Source organism: Rhinolophus ferrumequinum, chromosome 19 (assembly GCF_004115265.2).
Source record: "Rhinolophus ferrumequinum isolate MPI-CBG mRhiFer1 chromosome 19, mRhiFer1_v1.p, whole genome shotgun sequence".
Taxonomy (NCBI): Eukaryota; Metazoa; Chordata; class Mammalia; order Chiroptera; family Rhinolophidae; genus Rhinolophus; species Rhinolophus ferrumequinum.
The window spans coordinates 2,116,058-2,124,392 of record NC_046302.1 but is presented as its reverse complement, the minus strand read 5'-3'; positions in this window follow the sequence as shown (position 1 = coordinate 2,124,392).

Sequence of the window (8,335 nt, the reverse complement as noted above, 5' to 3'; positions counted from 1 at the left end):
TTATATAATGTCCTTTTTTGTCTCTTATCATAGTCTTCATTTTAAAGTCTGTTTTTTCTAAGTATTGCTACCCCAGCTTTTTCTCATTTTTATTTGCATGAAATGTCTTTTTCAATCCTTTTACTTTTAGTCTCTGTGTGTCTTTTGATCTGTGGTGGTTCTCTTGTAGACAGCAAATGCATGAGTCTTGTTTTCTTATCCATTCAGCTACCCCATGTCTTTTGATTGGAGCATTTAATCCATTTACATTTAAAGTAATTATTGATAGGTGCATAGTTATTGTCATTTTATTATTCATATTTTTTATCTTCATTGGTTTGCTTGTTTTTTCTTTTCTTCTGCTTTAAGAAGTCCTTTTAACATTTCTTGTAATACTGGCTCAGTGGTAATGAATTCCTTTAGCTTCTTATTGTATGAGAAGCTCTATCTGTTCTTTGATTCTAAATGACAGCTTTGCTGGGTAGGATGATCTTGGTTGTGGGTCCTTGCTTTTTATCACTGAATATTTTGTGCCAATCACTTTTGACTTGCAAAGTCTCTGTTGAGAAATCAGCTGACAGTCTTATGGGAACTCCCTTGTAGGTAACTAAGTGCTCTTCTCTTGCTGCTTTTAAGATTCTCTCTTTGTCTTTAACATTTGGCATTTTAATTATGATGTGTCTTGGTGTGGGCCTCTTTGGGTTCCTCTTGTTTAGGACTCTGTGCTTTCTGGGTTTGTATGTCCATTTAGTTCACCAGGAGAGGGAAGATTTCTGTCATTATTTATTCAAATAGCTTTCCAATTCCTTGCTCTCTTTCTTTTCCTTCTGATATTCCTATGATGCAAATGTTGTTACACTTGATGTTGTCACGGAGGCTCCTTAATCTATTCTTATTTTGGGGATTCTTTTTTCTTTATGCTATTGATTGGGTGTTTTCTACTTCCTTATCTTCTAAATTACTGACTCAAACCTCTGCTTCATCTAATCTACTGTTGATTCCCTCTAATTCTTCATTTCAGTTATTGTAGTCTTCATTTCTGGCTGGTTCTTTTTTATGTTTTCTATCTCCATTTTTGTTTCCTATCTCTTTGTTGAAGTTCTCTCTGAAATAATTGAGCATTCTTATAACTAGTGTTTTGAACTCTGCATCTGGTAGATTGCTTGTCTCCATTTTGTTAGTTTTTTTTTCTGGAGCTTTGTTCTGTTTTTTCATTTGGGATATGTTTCTTTGTGTCCCAATTTGTGCTGCCTCCCTGTATTTTTTTCTATGTATTAGGTAAAGCTATTATGTCTCCCAGTCTTAGTTGAGTGGTCTTATATAATAGGTGTCCTGTGGGGGCAGTAGCAGTCTCCCTGGTCACCTGAGTTGGGTGCTGCAAGTGTGTCCCTTATCTATGATGTGTGTGCCCTCCTGTTGTAGTTGAGCCTTGGATGCTATTTGCACATCAATGGGCAGGATTGACCCTCAGACTGATTGGTTGTGACAACTGGCCATGACTACAGTTAAAGGAGCTATTGTGCTGGGGCTGACCCTATGGAACAGGATTTGCTTTAGCAGGGCTCTTGTACGTGCCTAGTCTGCCTTTTGGGTTTGTCATCTGTGGTGGTAGCCGGGTGGTCCTCCAATTAGGTGTAAATCTAACCACCATGTGTGCCTTTCCTGGAGCCTCCAGGAAGGGCCCCGCTACAGGCCAAGTTCAGCCATTGCCTGTGTCTTTCTGAGGGACACCTGGGATGAGACACAAAGCAATCAGTAGATTTCTTCCTCCCAGGTTGGGCTTGGAGGTCCCTGGAAGAAGCCAAACCTCAAACCCAGGCTGGCTGCTGCTAGTGCTAAGCTGGAGCTGTTAAGAAAGAGTTATGGGGCATGCTGAGGCCTGATGCTGCTTGTTTTTGGTTTGTGAACTTTTGAGAGACCTTAGGAAATCCTGTAGAATGAGCCAAGACAAACCATTTGTATGGATAAGTCACTGGAAGTGGCTTGGATGAATCTGCAAGTTGTGTTGGGTGAGGTCTCGGGGAATCACCAGGGTAGGGTGAACAGTGTTAGTCAGGATGATGGAGACTCAAATATGGTGGTCACCTGCATTTGCACGCGGAGAGGGAGGAGGGCTCAACAAAGGAATAATGGCTTCAGCCAGCACTCCATCTGGGAGAAAGCTCCCCTTTCAGCCCTCTCACTGAAGCCAGACAACTCAGCTCCTCCCCACATGTCCCTTGCACTTTTCGAGCTGCTGTTCCAGTGCTGCAGCTCAGAGTGAGTGAATCTGTCAGCAAGCAATTCTGTGCATGGGCCCTTTAAGAGGAACACCTGGGACTCCAGTTGCTCTCAATATCACTCAGTGTCAATTTCCACTGATGTTCATATCTAGAAACTATGGGGACTTCTGTTCCCCGTACAGGAAGCCTGGTATGGGGGGACCTCTGCAGCCAAGATATCCCTCCTTATTTTTAACTGCCACACATGAGTGTGGGAACAGCCTATTGTGCATCTCCTCCCCTCCTACCAGTTTCGACATGGCTTCTTCTGTATATCTGTATATCTTTAGTTATAGGACTTCTGTCAGCTAGACTTCCAGTGATTCTCAATGATGGTTGTTCTGTAGTTTAGTTGTAATTTTGAATGGTTGTGAGAGGATGCAAGCATAGCATTTACGTATGCTGCCATCTTGAGCAGAAATCCACATTATGTTTCTGATGTCACATTTTATATGTTTTTCTTTCTGCTGCTCTGTTTGTAAGTTCTGGGTCCCTGATCCTTTCTTCTGCTTCATCTAACCTGCTGTTGAACCCCTTGAGTATATTTTCCAATACAGTTATTGTATTTTTCAGCTCTGTGACTTCTGTTTGGTACTTTCTTACATTTTCTATCTCTTTGTTGAAATTCTCTCTGTGTTCATCCATTTTTTCCCCAAGATTGGTGAGCATCTTTATGACCATTACTTTGAACTATTTACCAAGTAAATTACTTATCCCCATTTTATTAGGTTTGCTTCTGGGGTTTTATCTTGCTCTTTCATTTGGAACATATTCCTCTGTTTCCTCATTTTCCTTGACTCTCTGTGTTTGTTTCAATGTTTTAGGCAAAACAGCTTTCTCTCCCAGGTTTGAAAGAGTGGTCACTGGAAGACTGGGTGTGTGTTTCAGTCTGATGTCTATGCAATGCCCTGGGAGTTGTAGCTTGCCAACAACTGTCTCTCTCTGATTGTTTAAATCCTCTGTGTCTCAGAAACACAAGCTCCCCTTGGCCTCCAGTTTCAGTTCAACAGGGTGTCCTCTGTGTGGACTATGTGCACACTCTTAGTCTGACAGGGCAGGGGCAGCAGTGGAGGAGCCCCAGGCTGTGCAAGCTCACCTGCTGGATAGAGAGGGGGTGGGACTGTGGTGGAGGAACACACGGCCATGTAAGGTAGAGAAACAGGGGAGTACTGGGGCAGGGCCAGTACCAAAAATGGAATCTACAGAAACGGTGCTGGCAAGGTGGAAGGAGAGTGAATAAATAGTCCTGCCTGTGCCTCCATCCCTGGAGAGAGTTCTAACAGACTCTGTCCCTCTAGCATATGCTTTAAGATTAGTTAATGAATCTCCTTCACATATGGTCTAGGTGCTTTTCATACTTCTGCCTCTGCATTAAGACTCAGACCAAGTGAATCTAGACCTTTAAAAACAGTCTTAGTTTCCTATAGTCTTTTGTGTCTCCTGGGTGTAAATCCCACTGGTTTACAAAGCCAGATGTTTTGGGGAATCATCTTTCCTGTGCATATCTCGAGGGTTGAGGTACCTGATGTAGGATTCAAACCCCTTGTTCCTCAGGGAGGAGCTGTGTGTTTGTAATATCACTTCCATTTGTGGGTCTCAACACTAGGGGTGGGGAGTCTCTGCTTCTGTTACCCATCTTTATGTGGCCTTTTTACCGTATATTGTGGAAGAGCTGTTTTGCTAGTTTTCAGGTCTATTTCAGGGATCCCCAGGGTCTTCCTACACAATCATCCTGAAAACCTCTCCAGTATACTTTGTTTGTTGAAAGCTTTTTTTAAAAAATCAGGAATGAATGTTGAATATTGTTAAATTCCTTTTTAGTACCCATGGACATAGCCAAAGCTTTCTCTTTTTAGCATATTAATGTTGTGAATAACACCAGTAGATATACTAAAATTTAACCAGCCTCACATTCTTTTATTCTTGCATCATATTGGCTTATCATTCTCTTCCTGGTCTACTGAATTATTTTACCAATATTTTATTCAGGATTTTTGTATTTTTTTGCAAGTAAAAATTAGCTTCATGTGTGTTTTTGTCAAGTGTTACAGAATGAGGTTGGAAGTTTTTCCTTGATTTCTATACTCCAAAATAGTTTAAGTAACATGAGTGAAACCAGTTCCCTCCCAGACTCTCTGGGTGTTCTGGAGGCGTTGGTTACACTTTCCCCCACCTTACTCTTAGCTCTGAGCTTCTGTTACAACTGACATGCTTCCATTTTTGGATTGTCACTCTCATGCATGTGAGCTATCTCTGTTCTGCTTTTGATTGCTTCTGATATATGACACATTCTCTTTTCCATATACCAGGCAGATAGGTATGTTACAAAATCGGCTGAAGATTTAAAAAGATTGAGGAGGGATATGTCACAGAACTTCCCAGCAAACAACCTAAAAGTAAACAAGAGATGGCCCCTGTTCTCAAGACTTTTTTGACCTCCCTTCAAAAGGCCCTCATGATGTTGCTCACACTCTGGATCTTCCTACATCCCTAGGCCTTAAAAGGCCAGTGGTCACAGCTGTGTCCAGGCTGACCTGACCTTCTGGAATTGATACCCCAGCAAGTTTGTCCTTAGCTCTATAATTATCCCTTCCCATTACCTGTTCCTTAATAAACTTCTTTTTCCTGCTTCAGCTTCCTCTCAGAGAAAGGATGGGCAAAAACTCATTTATACTAAAGTGCAAATGGTTAATTAAAAAATGTTTCATTGTTCTTAGTAGGAATTCGCATTTCCCAGATGGGAGTCAAAATTGGCAATACTATAATTGGAGGGATGACTTGATAATGGTGTGAATTCTGTCATGGATATGATACTTGGAGGGAGAGCAGAAAAAACATTTTATATGCAAAACACCACAAAGGCACCAACTCTTGTTATGCTTAATTATATCCAGCCTCCATATTAACAGAACATTTTTTAATATACAAAGTACTTTCATTTCAATAGGTGGTTTTGAGGGAATGAGGCTCAGGGAGAAGGGACAGTGGATGTGAAGGCATCCTTCTGGAGTCTGTGTAAGGATGGTGCTTGTCTTTGGGAAGCCAGGGATGGCCCCAATACTTGGTCTGCAGAGATCATCTGTGTGTTGTTGACCAGGGCCCAGCCTATCCCCAGGCCTCAATCTCCCCATCTGCACAGAGCGTGTTTGAGATCATTGATTTCTGAGGCCTCAGAGCAGTCAGGAAAACTGAAATTCAAGGGAACCAGGGGTGAGGTGGCCTGTCCTCCTAGTGGATCTGGGTGGACCACCAGAAACCTGGTCACCTATGAGTGGTCAAGACTATAATACAAGAAAAAGCTTAGGGTTAGAGAAGTAGATGGATATGGGCTCAAATCCCAGCTGGATTGCCCTGAGCATGTCCCCTACTCTCCTCAATTCTTCACCTGTAAAAGGTAGTAATGGTGCCCACTAATAAGAGTGGCAGGTGTTGAAGAGAACTGGGGGTCTGTGATGCTCCCAGTTTAAGGGAGAGGGGTGTTTTACAATTGAAAATCCCTCCATGTTGTCTCACTACTTGAAAACACTTCCTAATACCTCCAGACTCCTCACTTGGACCACAGGCTCCATGTGGTCTGCCCCCTGCCAACCCATTCTCCTTTCTTTTCACTCTAGCCTCCATGGCCTACTCTTGGTTCCTAAGTAGCTGTCCTTCTCCCAACTGGAGAGCCTTTCCCCTTTTGCTCTTCTCAGACAATTCCTATTCATCTTGCAGGTCAGAGATTTCCTCAAAGAGGCCTTTCTCGCATCTAAATGAGTTCCTCTGTTATAACTTCACAGAGCACCATTGTGTCAGGAACCACTGTGGCTGAGCAAGATAAAGATTTTTTCCTATCTCTTATAGATGAAGTCTAGAGGAAAGCAGCTCTGGACTTCTGTGGTGGCTCCACAACCCTCAGGAACTTAGGCTTCTTCTGTCTTGTTTCATAATTCTAAATATGTAGCCTTCCCCTCATAGACTAAGAAGGCTGCTCCAGCTCTAGCCACCACACCCCCATTCCAATAAGGAGGAAGGAAAAGCAAGGAAAGGTTCACCTCTCCAACAACAAGACACTTCTAAGGAAGCCACACATTTACTTTTGCCCAAACCCCCAGTGGTAAGAACTTTGCCACGTGGCCACATGTAGCTGTAGAGGAGGCTGGGGAATGTTCACGGTGGTCATGAACCCAGCTGAGAAGGAAGAAGAGGACACATATTGGGGGATCAGAAACAATGTGTGACCAGACCCTGTTTCTTTTCTGCACAATCTGTAGTCATGTGCTCATTAGTGGTGACCTAAAGAATGTATATCTTCTCCCCTTAAATAGAAGAATTCCAAAGAGCAGGGAGTCCCACCTTGCTCACCTCTAGACCCTTATGCCTAGAACAGTGTCTGGCAGAGAATGGGTAGTGCACAGGAGAGATTTGTTCTCCTATGTTCAAGCCGCTGTGCTAGAAAGCACCATCCCCCTACATTCTGTGTCTTTTATGATCTTTAGTGAAGGCCTCGGGGGCTTTCCCTCCCGGTCTCCATGGTTCCAGGCTGCTCAGTGATTGGGCACAGTGTCCAGGCCCCCTCCCTCCCTAGGCTGGCAGGATTATACGCAGGGTTTGATGCATGGATGCTGGCGTAGGGGAGGGCAGGTTCCAGATGGAACTAACAGGTTCCAACGTGGAAGCCACTGAGTCCCAGAAAACCAGCAGACTAATTGGCAGTGCTGTATATCAGTGCTTCTCAAGCACGGTTCAGCCCGCGAATCACCGGGAAACTTGTTAAAAATAAAAAGTTTCTGAGAGTAGGTTTTGGGTGGTATATTTCGCTGCAAGGACAGAAAGCCAGCTACCTTAGACAAAATGGGAATTGAATATGAGGGCATTGGGCCTTCTGTAACTATAAAAAAACTGACGTGCTGGTGTTGTCAGGCCAGGGATCCTGAGCTTTTAGGGCACCCTGGTCTGCTTCTTCCAACTCTGGGGCTTGGGGCCCCATGGCATTCCTCACTCATTCTCCACAGGGTTCCAACACATCTATCCTGACCTACTTATGTCACAGCAACTGTCACTACCTGCTGGGTACTGGGCGTTCCAAAGAGGGTGATGCTGGGGCCTCTGCTGTCTACCATGCATCCCAAAACAACACATCCCAGGTAGCCTCAATTGTGGCCCTTGGTTGCTTCCCGAGGAAAAGTGCCCACCGCCCCCCACCACACTTATTAGGGTCCTGCTGGTTAAAGGACTGGGAGGCGTGTAAGCAGCACAGAGGGAGTGGATCTATGGGGACCTTGTAGAGTCAATTCCTGCACAGTCAGTCTTCCCTGGGAGTTACCAAGCAGCAGTGGTCCCTACATTTTCCTCAGATTCAGCAGTGTGGGGGCAGCAGGGGATGTGGGGTTCTTGCTGGCCAGCAGTGGAGGAAACAGCACTCTGGTGGGGGAATATTGCAGCTCCTCAGGGCCATGGGGTCTGTCCCAGAGGGTGGCAGGACACAGTATTGTCCAAGCCCAGTGCTTCCCAGTGGGTCTGCAGTGCACCTATTGGAATCACCTGGGATGTTTCTTTTTTTTTTTTTTAATTTATTGGGGTGATAATTGTTAGCAAAATTACATAAATTTCAGGTGTACAATTCTGTATTGCATCATCCATAAATCCCATTGTGTGTTCACCACCCAGAGTCAGTTCTCCTTCCATCACCATATATTTGATCCCCCTTACCCTCATCTCCCACCCCCAACCCCTTTACCCTCTGGTAACCACGAAACTATTGTGTGTGTCTATGAGTTTTTGTTTTTCATTTGTTTGTCTTGTTCTTTTGTTGTTTTTGGTTTATATACCACATCTCAGTGAAATCATATGGTTCTCTGCTTTTTCTGTCTGACTTATTTCACTTAGCATTATACTCTCAAGATCCATCCATGTTATCACAAATGTCCCTATTTCATCTTTTCTTACCGCCGAATAGTATTCCATTGTGTATATATACCACAACTTCTTTATCCATTCATCTATTGAAGGACATTTTGGTTGTTTCCACGTCTTGGCCACCGTAAACAAAGCTGCAATGAACATTGGAGCACACGTGTCTTTATGTATAAATATTCTCACATTTATTGGGTAGA